This window comes from Periplaneta americana, chromosome 6 (assembly GCF_040183065.1).
Source record: "Periplaneta americana isolate PAMFEO1 chromosome 6, P.americana_PAMFEO1_priV1, whole genome shotgun sequence".
Taxonomy (NCBI): domain Eukaryota; kingdom Metazoa; phylum Arthropoda; class Insecta; order Blattodea; family Blattidae; genus Periplaneta; species Periplaneta americana.
Genome location: NC_091122.1, coordinates 91,811,328 through 91,823,928, shown reverse-complemented (window position 1 = coordinate 91,823,928; position 12,601 = coordinate 91,811,328). Strand labels below are relative to the sequence as shown.

The following is a 12,601-nucleotide window of genomic DNA, read 5'->3' as shown; positions in this document are numbered from 1 at the left end:
TTAGTTGAAATGCGAAGGCCTGTGTACTATTGTTGAGGCTATTGTTGTGAACTAGATGGCGACTGTATATTATGTAGTACTGATTTGTTATGAATATGATTTCGGTGATGAATGAGGCCGGTGATATTCAGGGATGTTGTGGCCCGAATTTCCTGGCATTTACCTTACGGTTGAGGAAAAACCCTTAAAAACCTCAACCAGAAAATTCAACCCGATCGGGAATCGAATCCGGGCCCTCTGCGTAAGAGACCAACTTGCTGATCCCTACACCACAGAGGTGGTCAGCGATTTTTGCGTTTTGCCATTTTAACTATTTTTAATAAGATGAATTTGGAAACATTTTTAATTTGACAATATTTTGACATTATTAATATTATTATAGAGAAAATATTTTCCTTGATATAATTTCAAAACTTACAAGAACAACCTGCACAACGTATCATGACATCTTGGGTCCCCTGCATTATCTTTCCTTTGGCGAATTCTTGGCGCTGTTAAATGGTGTAGTATAGACATATTTGAGTTGAGGTGTACCAATACAAATATTCTACTGGAGCCTTAGTGAAACCAAAAGTACGCAACAGATTATTCATACCAACACAGCTAATAGGCTACCACAGTCTAGTATAAACAGTCACGAAGCTCAACACGTAGTAAATATGCATCCATAGATAGTTGCTAACCACTAGGATCACAAAGTATCGCCTCATTACAGACAATGCGAAATACGTAGTACCTGCACAGTCTATTGTTTCTAGTACCCTCATAAACTCGAGATTCGTGACTGTATATATTAGACTGTGAAGCTACTATACCTCACGCCAGAAACACCTTGAGAATTTCGGGAAAAACGAGTTATAAATGCCAAATTACCTCAAAGTGTTCTACGAAGACTGGAAATACTGATGCGTATTTACGTTCCACTTCCGGCCTACATGAATCCTTGTCTTCCACCTCAGCAGCCACAGTAGAAGAGGAGGATATAGATGATTTGCATATGTAAAAGTTACGATACATTTTGCTATTATTAATCTTACCCGTTTCTTTAGATACGCTTTTTTCTTACTTGTAAATTGAATTTAGCGACTTATTAAGCGATATTTGACGACTTTGAGGTGACGATTGTTGACAACACTGATGGCAATTAAAATAATGTGCTGAGCCAAATTTCCTGACTACACATAATGTCTTGTCACCATTTCACCATCAGCCCATTTCACAATCTATAGCTTGTGGGATAGCCCGTTATGGTTGGTCAGCGAGAACAGACCACGAAAATGGAACAGATGCTCAGGAACTCAGGTCTCAGATCCAGTAAATTAATAGGCTTATGCATTTGTCCACAGCTGTGGAGTAACGGTTAGAACGTCTGACAGTGAAACTAGCGAGTCCGGGTTCAAATGCTGTTTGGGACAAGTTACGTGGTTGAGATTTCTTCCGGGGTTTTCCATCAGCCCATTATGAACAAATGCTGGATAATTTTCGACTCTGGACCCTGGAATCATCTCGCTAGCATTATCACTTTCATCTCACTTGGACGCTAGATAATCATAGAAGTTGATAAAGCGTCGTAAAATAACAAGTTAAAGAACAACATGCATTTAGAATTTCTAAACTTCATTTCTCTTTCTTCTTCATCTACTCCTGACAGATGAGATGTTGCGTGTCCATCATTTCAATGTCAGGGATTAATGACATCATTTCATCGTAGTTGCTGTCTTAATAAAAATTTCTTATTTTATTTTAGGTTTCCAGTCGCATACTCATTTCGCTAGTCTTTTGTCATGCAATTCATTGTTCTGCCACTAATCCAAAGATTTATTGGTTCGATTTTGTATTCCTCTCGAATGACAGAACTACAAACTTTGTCTGTTAATGATTTCCGGTGATTTTTTAGAACTTCTATTTCTGTTGTTTCGTCAAGTTGTTTTCTTTTTCTAATTTCTGTTCGTCATTCACTGCCATAAGTTAATAGGCCTACAGATCTTACGACAAATTTATATATTCTTACTTTTGTTTCTGTTCTTAAATTTTTATTTTTCTATATTGTGCTCTTCGGTATCCAGAAATTCCATTTTACGTTTTGACATTTCGATAAAGTTCTTAAATACTAATAATTTTGCTTGGTTACTGTTCAGTTATTATGATCAGAAAAATACATTACTTTGTTATTGGCATCATCGAGTAAATAGCAGGATTATGGAGTCGGTACACTTCCATTGCCTCCAACTGCAATAAAAAATTGCCTCCGACTACAAACTCATACCTTTACTTACGTTTATCCTTTTGAATGTTCTAATTTGTTAAGAAAGAGCGGTTATTATTACTATATCAGTTACCGTAAAAATACATATATTAATCACTTTACAGCTTAATGCTTGTATAGGCCTACATTTTATAGTCTTGCTATTTCCAGTGTTCAGTTTCTGTATGCGGATAAAAAAAAGAAAAAAAAAAAAAGAATTAGATCTGAACAAGGTTGAAGGTTAAGAACTTCATGTTTCGCTATGCTGTATTTTGAAAAATTTCCTCTCATACACTCATGTTTATTTTTAATGTGTGTAGTTCTTATCCCATGTATTGTGGGTCTCTATCACCAAGGCATGGCGCGTCCTCAGGTTGCGAATCGAGGAGACGGCCTCCAGATATGGAGGGTAGCTGTGAATATATTGAATAAGCAGTCGCGGACAGACGATGTGGTCCTCCAGCGTGGGGGTTGGGCGAAGGGCTAACAACCCATCACCGTAAAAAACAGCTTGTTACGAATCCTTCAAACAAGCCTCGGAATGGGACTGATTCTCTAGCACGACCACAGCAAAGGAATAAGATTATGAGATTTGGTACTTGGAATGTTACAAGTCTATATAGAACAGGAGGGGCAACATTAGTAGCAAAAGAACTAGGTAGATATAGAATAGACTTTGTGGGAGTACAGGAGGTTAGGTTAGATGGGAACGGCATAACACAAAAAATAGGAGATTATTTGTTGTATTATAGGGAAGGAAACGATAATCACCAATTAGAAAAAGGATTCTTTATTCATAAAAGAATAAAATCAGCAGTAAAAAGGTCGAATTTATCAGTGATAGGTTATCGTATTTAGTAGTACTTCATGGTATATGGTGCGATATTGTAGTTATAAATGCTCACGCTCCTACAGAAGAGAAAGACGACCATATAAAGGATAGCTTCTATGAGGAATTGGAACACACTTTTGATCAGTTATCTAGATATCACATGAAAATTTTATTGGGGGATTTCAATGCTAAAGTAGGACGGGAGGATATTTTTAAACCAACTGTTGGAAAAGAGAGCCTACACATAACTAGTAATGACAATGGAGTTAGGTTAGTCAACTTTGCCACATCATAAAATTTAATTGTCAAAAGTACAACATTCCTTCATAAGGATATACATAAATATACTTGGACTTCTCCAGTTGGATTGACACATAACCAGATAGATCACATCTTGATAGATAAAAGAAGACATACTAGTATAGTAGACATTCGAACCTTCAGGGGGGCAAACTGTAATTCTGACCATTATTTGGTAATTGGAGAACTAAGAGAAAGACTATCAGTAGCCAAGCGAGTAGAGCTACAAGTAAGTTAATATTAGAAGATTCAATATTCCGAAATTAAAGGACGAGGAAACTAAGCAACATTATCAGGTCGAAATTTCAAATATGTTTGCCGTATTAGCAAGTTCCGACGAAGTTGAGGAAGAGTTAGATGTTAATAGCATGTGGAAAAATATCCGAGATAATATCAAAATTGCAGCTGAACAGAGCATAGGTTATTATGAAACTACGAAAAAGAAACCGTGGTTTGATGAAGATTGTTGCATGGTAGTAGAAAGAAGGAAACAGGCAAAATTGAAATTCTTACAGGATCCAGTTGAGGCGAATAGAGATAATTATTTCAATAAAAGATGGGAAGCAAATCGTACACTTAGGAATAAAAAGAGATTTTACTTGAAGGAAAAACTGAATGAGGTAGAAACAAATAGTAAAAATAAAAATATTAGAGATTTATATAAGGGCATAAAGGAATTCAAGAATGGATATCAGGCAAGGGTAAACGTGATCAAGGATGAGAATGGTGACTTGCTTGCAGACGCTCATTCAATCCTGAACAGATGGAAAAAAACTATTTTGGACAACTACTAAATATACATAGGCCAAATAGAAATGATCGGGACGAAATTGAAATACAAACTGCTGAGCCATTTATACCCGAACCCACACTTTCTGAAGTCGAAATTGCGATAGAAAATCTGAAAACTTATAAGTCTCCAAGTATCGGTCAAATTCCAGCAGAATTAATACAAGAGGGTGGGAGCGCATTATCTAACGAAATTTACAAGCTTGCCTCCTTGCTATTTTGGAAAAGGAAATTGTACCAGAACAATGGAAGGAGTCCATAATCGTACCTATCTTTAAGAAGGGGGACAAGACTAACTGTAGTAACTTTCGAGGAATATCACTTTTGTTGGTGTCGTACAAAATTTTGTCCAATATTCTTTTGAGAAGATTAACTCCGTATGTAGATGAAATTATTGGGGATCATCAGTGTGGTTTTAGGCGTAATAGATCGACTATTGACCAGATATTTTTTATTCGACAGATAATAGAGAAAAAATGGGAGTATAAGGGTGCAGTGCATCAGTTATTCATAGATTTCAAAAAGGCATATGACTCGGTTAAGAGAGAAGTTTTATATGATATTAATTATTGAATTTGATATTCCCAAGAAACTAGTTCGATTAATTAAAATGTGTCTCAGTGAAACGTACAGCAGAGTTCGTATAGGTCAGTTTCTGTCAGATGCGTTTCCAATTCACTGTGGGCTAAAGCAAGGAGATGCACTATCACCTTTACTTTTTAACTTTGCTCTAGAGTATGCCATTAGGAAAGTCCAGGATAACAGAGAGCGTTTGGAATTGAACGGGTTACATCAGCTGCTTGTCTATGCGGATGACGTGAATATGTTAGGAGAAAATCCACAAACGATTAGGGAAAACACGGGAATTTTATTGGAAGCAAGTAAAGAGATAGGTTTGGAAGTAAATACCGAAAAGACAAAGTATATAATTATGTCTCGTGACGAGAATATTGTACGAAATGGAAATATAAAAATTGGAAATTTACCTTTTGAAGAGGTGGAGAAGTTCAAATATCTTGGAGCAACAGTAACAACTATAAATGATACTCGGGAGGAAATTAAACACTGAATAAATATGGGAAATGCGTGTTATTATTCGGTTGAGAAGCTTTTATCATCCAGTTTGCTGTCAAAAAATCTGAAAGTTAGAATTTATAAAACAGTTATATTACCGGTTGTTCTTTATGGTTGTGAAACTTGGACTCTCACTTTGAGAGAGGAACATAGGTTAAGGGTGTTTGAGAATAAGGTGCTTAGGAAAATATTTGGGGCTAAGAGGGATGAAGTTACAGGAGAATGGAGAAAGTTACACAACACAGAATTGCACGTATTGTATTCTTCACCTGACATAATTAGGAACATTAAATCCAGACATTTGAGATGGGCAGGGCATGTAGCACGTATGGGCGAATCTAGAAATGCATACAGAGTGTTAGTTGGGAGGCCGGAGGGAAAAAGGCCTTTAGAGAGGCCGAGACGTAAATGGGAGGATAATATTAAAATAGATTTGAGGGAGGTTGATAGAGAATGGATTAATCTTGCTCAATATAGGGACCAATGGCGGGCTTATGTGAGGGCGGCAATGAACCTCCGGGTTCCTTAAAAGCCAGTAAGTAAGTAAGTAAGTAAGTAAGTAAGTAAGTAAGTAAGTAAGCAAGTTCTTATTTCCGTGTCTTCACCGACGAATTCTTATTGGTAAGATAGAATACTCCATAAACTTTTCTCTGTAAATTAAAATAAACAAGTCTAATTATTATAGCTTACCTAGAGGCATCTTGTGCATACCTATAACATACCGCCATATTTATTGGAAACGCGCCAGTTATGACACGCAATATCATAAAAAGCATTTAATTATCAGTTCTTCATACAACCACATTGATTTCTGAAAGAAGCGCTAACGAATATTTTCGTTACGGTACTAGAAGTGTCACCTCACTTGATTTGCTATGATAAATCTTGCAGCTGCAACACGTGGTGGTCAGTATATTATGATGCGAACTGTCATAGAAGCAAGGCGACCACAGGATTTTCATTCTTCGAAATATTCTCGCAAACAAAATTCTTAGGACTGGCTATTTAGAACTGTGTCATTACTTATTTGAAGTACTAATTCTGGGTGTCCGAACCAAAAATAAATAACCAAAATAAAATAATATCTCGGAAGGGTTCCTTGTTAGACTTCCAATTTACAATATTTAATACAGTATTAAACGACCTAAATACAATGTGGCGTCACACGCTCTTATGAATACAGTTTGATTTCATCAACGTAAACTTAAATAAGACATTACAGTAACCGTCGTAATGCAAGGGTAACGAGCTGGACTCGTTATCCAAGGCTACACTCTGACGTTGAGTTCGAATCCCACTTGGGCTGATTATCTGATTGGGTTTCTTCCTAGGGTTTCTCAAACTGGCAAATGTCAGGTTATCTCATGGCGAAGCCTTGTCTTTTTCTCGCCAAAATACCACCAAAAAGTGATAACCTGGCAGTTCATATACTGTCGTGTTAAATGGATGGTAAGAAGATAATACAGATGAAAATTGCATACGTCATTAAATTTTTAGTAGGTTATTTACGACGCTTCATCAACATCTTAGGTTATTTAGCGTCTGAATGAGATGAAAGTGATAATGCCGGTGAAATGAGTCCGGGGTCCAACGCCGAAAGTTACCCAGCATTTGCTCATATTGGGTTGAGGAAAAACCCCGGAAAAAACCTTAACCAGGTAACTTGCCCCAACCGGGAATCGAACCCGGGCCATCTGGTTTCGCGGCTAGACGCGCTAACCGTTACTCCACAGGTGTGGACACGTCATTAAATTTCTAATAGATTATATAGATCACTCATATGCAACCCGTGCAATATCCTCCCTTCGAGAAATTAGCTTACACTGAAAGGCAGAGAAGCAAAAGCGCATGTAAAATTAAGTAAAATTTGGAGAGAGAGAGAGAGAGAGAGAGAGAGACAAAAGATTTAATATGGCAGTAGGATGAGGTTATTATGGGCGAACAAAATCTGTGGAGATGGTTGGCTGTTTATGATGCGCACATGCTTTACAACCACGTGGTCGGCAAAAATAAAGTTCGGTCACGCAAATGAATTTATGGAGGCGAGGTCATGCGCAGCGAGCGAGGGACACTCTCGAGAGGACCGAGGCTCGATGTAACAACATCAATATCTGATCCTGACCTTGATCTCATTGCACGGGTCAAATTACGAATCTGGCCGGACAAAAGTATTTTTCTTCTTCATAAAACATAATTATTTATTCCTGTATATTATTCAATAAATCATAAGTAACTTTCCTCAATTCCATACACTAGAAACCTGTCAAACAAGGAAGGCTCACCAAATGATAATGGACTTTCACAACGATTTTCCCCAAATATGTTCCATTTCAAATAAGAAATCTCCCTATACATTTATACATTCGGAGAAGGCCTAGCCTTCAAGATATAATTTTTCAAAATAATCGCTTGTCACTCATATAAGTCTCATGTCTCCATTGCCATCGTGAAGAAGAAAATGTTTAAGGCCCCAAATGTTTATGCATTGCCTTCAAAGTCAGGGAGCTTATGAAAATTCACCTCTTCAAATTGTTTCCATCTATGGAAGTGATCATAGCATTCTTTTTGTAGACTCGTGGACACGTTACCGAGGTAGACAAACTATAAAAGGTAAAACAGTGAAAGTGTTAACAATAATTCCAAAACACACGACTCCGATTGTTCAGCCTCTTCACGTTTATGACTTTAGACCTTGGAAAAATTTCATTCGAAATGTCTCTCATAGTGTTTTGCTACTTGGCACGAATATTATATTGCATCAGAGAGATAATGTGATAAAACTACCGTCCTTCACACATAATCAGTTTTCACCTCCTAGATATGTAAATATGTTTAAATATGGCTTGCATAAAGCCGGGTATCTTGACAACTACCTAATAGATTCGGCATGCCTGTAGAATTCTGTGTTCACGTTATTGTACAGAACTACTCTAAAGCTGACTGTGAGAAACATATTTTTCTGAAATGTTCGTGGTGCAAACTTCCCTGTGTTTTGACCATTTTTACAACGATTTGCAGTACTGTGATCAGTACAGTGAGTAATTTCAGGTATGCATACACTTCCTTGTCATCTCTTCATACACTATTCTATAGCCAATTTCATGAACATTATATATATGTTATGTAATATTCATAACTTATATTATTTAAAGAGATTTTGATAGTACGGTATGCAGCTACAGTAGCGCTCAAAAGTATTTTGTAGTTAAGGTTTACTGTTTGCATGCAGTTACAACAACGCAAAGCACACAGCTGTGTCATTCTACGAATAGCGTCACGTTGCTGTGGTTACGTATCTAGGAAACAGCAAGTTCATAGAATAACAATATAAATGTATATTCCATTAGCTCATAAGTACACCGTGTACCGCTTAGAGGGATCGAGATATAAGTGATAATTTCAAATGTAAATAATGGTTTATTAACATAACTTGTTACATAACTTGATGTAAAAACTCTCCGAGTTTCGAAAAATGCTGAATGCCATTCGATGTGTGCGCCGTGAGTTGCTCTACAGACATCTAAACGACGGTATTCAACCTCCCGTGGCCTTTGTGGAGTCACTAGCGCATCTGCATTTGTGATGCGTTGTCTCAGTTCCTCCAAAGTGTTAGCTCTGCCTCTTTGGTACACAGCATCCTTCACAAAGCCTCAGAAAAAAAGTCCAAGGGGGTCAGATCGGGTGACCTGATTGGTCAGGCAATTGGTCATCGTCTTCCGATCCACCCATCCATGTACAACGAACACGGCGTTGTACTCGCGTAACAGATTCTTCTTCTGCTAACCATAGCACACACTGAACTTTCTGTTGTGGTGTCCACATGTTAACCATGGCGCGTTCTCCTACGAAATGGCACCAGGCTTGTTTTAGCAACAAACAAACGAAAGTTACGCATGCAGCTGTTTTCAGACTTTGTTGCGTAAACTTGGACGGTTTCTCTATTTTGTCAGATGTAAATCTCAACAATATCTTTATCTGGTTTTAAGTGGTGAGCATTTATTTCTCGATCCCTCTAAGCGGGACACGGTGTATTTTGTGGTTTGATTTGGTGGCATGGTATACATTAAATATTGGTCTTTAGGTATTTAGACAGCGCTTATTTGCACAGCACAGAACCTTGCAAGCATACCAAAACAAAATAAATACTCTGTGGATGAGAGACAAGGTGTTTGAAGAAGAAGAAGAAGAAGAAGAAGAAGAAGAAGAAGAAAAAGAAGAAGAAGAAGAAGAAGAAGAAGAAGGAAAGATCGCAATCTAGCGTTGCTAAAGATTTTTGTATGTCACAACAACTCGTAAGTATATGGATTCGACGGCAAAAACAGGAAGGGTCAGTAGACAATAAGCCAAGGTCTGGTCGTCCTCGAAAAACAACAGTGAGGGAGGACAGTAAGCAGTAAGCAATCGGGTGCTGATCCACGAGAATCGGCTCGACAAATTAGGAATGATCTAGAGCAGCACCATGGACGGAACCTAAATGTCTTTACTGTGAAACGTCGCCTAGTAGCTGATGATTTAAATGGTAGACGACCATCACGAAAACCACTCATAAATCCAAAAAAATAGGAAGGCCAGATTAGAGTTTGCAAAAATGTATCAAACATGGAACACTACAGACTTGTATGTGTTATGGAGTGATGAGAGTAAATTTAATTTATTTTCTTCTGATGGTGTGCAGTATGTACGTCGACCAAAAAAACCAAAGAGACAACAAAAATACCAGATACCGACCATTAAGCACGGTGGTGTGAGCATCATGGTGTGGGGCTGTTTTTCTAGAAGTGGAGTTGGTTCTCTAGTGCAAATAGAAGGGAATATGAATCGTTTCTTGTATAGTGACATTTTAGAAAAGAATATGGTTTCACATGGGAGGAAGAATATGCCATCTAATTGGATTTTTCAGCAGGACAATGATCCAAAACTCACTTCCGGCCATTTAAAAAAATTCTGTGCAGAAAAAATCAAACTTTTGGATTGGCCAAGCCAGAGTCCGGATCTTAATACTATTGAACATCTCTAGGATGAACTGGATCGACGTGTTTGTCGTAGAAGTTACTCAAATAAGGATCAGTTCTTTGCTGCCTTATTGGAAGAATGGTCATAACTTCCACTCTAGCGATTGAAAAATCTTGTGAATTCAATGCCAAACAGATGTGCTACTATGACAAAGCTCGGGGGTATGCAACGAAATGCTGATTTTTTTCTGAGTCCAGAATTTTTTTTTTCATTACATACTTGATCTTAGAAATTATTTGATCCAGAAGAATTTTCAATTTATTTTGTACGCAAGATAGCTCTGTTTAAACTAAATGTATTTTCGTACTAAATGGATTAGAAATACATACTTTTCAATTATCCACTGGCATTTTTTTCTATTTAATACTATCTTTATGTAATTGTGACATATGATTTCTACAAAATACTTTTGAGGGCTACTGTAGATGAGATTTATTGCCCGATATGTCTAGCACATAGCACTGTTTGCATTAGCTGTAATAGCTCTGAAGTGAAGAATTTAAAAAAATCCTATCTCGAAAACTAGACCCTTTCCGGATGTAAAAATTTGTAGAGAGGTTTCTTATTAAAAATGGAACATAATGGGGGAACAGTCGTTGCAAAAATCCATTATCACTTGGTGAGCTTTCCTTGTCAGTGCAATGTTGACATCAGAGCACAGCCCCTAATCTGAAGTATCTCCGCATGCGTTGTTTACTTACACTGCCTCTCAGAGTCGTGTTTAGACGGTGGAAATCTGTGGTTGTATTTATTTTACGTGAGTGTTCATTGTGGTGTTTTGATATACAGCATGTAGCTGAAGGTATGGAAATTTATATTTTAACCAGTTTCAGTAATTATTTACAATAGATACTCAATAATTTTAATGGCATTACTTCTATAAGAAACTTAACTATTATTTCACATTTAATGTCTTTGACGAGTCTTTTAATATAATGCGTCACGATCTAAATTGTGTTAAAATGTAGTGCAAGATCTCTAGTCTACGGCAAGTATAAATTAATTATTTGTACATTGTTGCAACTTATAAGTTATTTTAAATTTTAGAGGTCGGTGCGCAACCAGCTATCACGCGGTTACAGCTCTTTGAAGAACTGGATTCGAAGCTTCTGGAAAAAGAAACGCTTACTAACTACTGTATATTGAAAAAAAGGAATACAGGAATGTTCTAAAGGTGTAGAAAAATGCTTACAAAGGGATCTAAAGGGTTTTGTAAATAATTTCAGCCATCAGTGGAAGCAGATTCTTATAGGTAAAGAAAATTTTCGTATCAAGTATGCTGATTGGTTAAAAAAATAAAATAACTAACTAAATAAATAAACAAACAAAAACAAAAAAAGCAAATTAACAATTAAATACATAAATAAACAAAAATAAAATAAATAAATACATAAAATTTTCTAAATCGGTATATGATGCAATACTCACTAGAAAAACAGCTGTATTTACCCCATCCACCTAATCTCTACAAGACTCAGAAAGCTATTCTGCGAAAGTGCAGTAGACTAAAAGAAGGACATTCAATATCTTTTTTTTTTCTGCACATTGGCAACAAGAACTAAGCCATAAATTTAGTGTTTGAAAAGGAAACTACCGAATTTACGAGAAGGGAAGTTAGTATAATTGAAAACCAAATCGTGTTCCTTAAACCATCTACAATAACAGTTATTCACAAAGCGAATATGGTACATCAGAAACTGTTTACTGACTATGGTAGAGGTAAAAATCTGTAGGCCCTAACGCTATTACAGACACATGGGCGTAAGGATGTTATGTATGTGGTGTTGACCCGAAGGCATTGAATAACACTGTTGTTTCGGAAAAACCATGTAGGTACTGAAGAACACAATAAATTTGGACTTTCAACCCTGCATTGCTTTATTTTATTTTTCGAATATCTCCTGCACATTTCATATAGGATTGAAATTAAGAAATGGAAAGTGAAGACAAGCGCAATGAGATTTTGTACACAAAAATATATAGGGTACTTGTAACTCCTGTACAAATTTTCAAGAAAATCTGTTAGACAGGAGAAAAACTATTAATTTTATCTAAAACCATACCTATAAAGGGGTGGTTCCTCATACACAAACGTAATAAGAATTTAAATACAACAAATGTATGCTACTTGCAACACTGTAAAAAATTTCATGAAAATCTGCTACTTAGGAGAAAAGTTACTAATTTTCTCTAAAACCACCCCTCTAAAAGGGTAGTTCCTCTAACAAAAAACGTGATGAGAGTTTTTACACAAACAATATATACTACCTGTAACTCTTATACAAAGTTTCATGAAAATCTGTTAGGTAAGAGAAAACTTATTAATTTTGTCTAAAACCAACCCCTAT

The 12,601-nt window shown here is 36.6% G+C and overlaps 1 protein-coding gene across 4 annotated transcripts in view; it reads left to right on the top strand.

The window, feature by feature from the left end:
* LOC138701497 (uncharacterized) overlaps positions 1-12,601 on the top strand; it is a 95,340-nt gene that overhangs the window by 63,766 nt on the left and 18,973 nt on the right. The gene's annotated exons all lie outside the window — the stretch shown is intronic.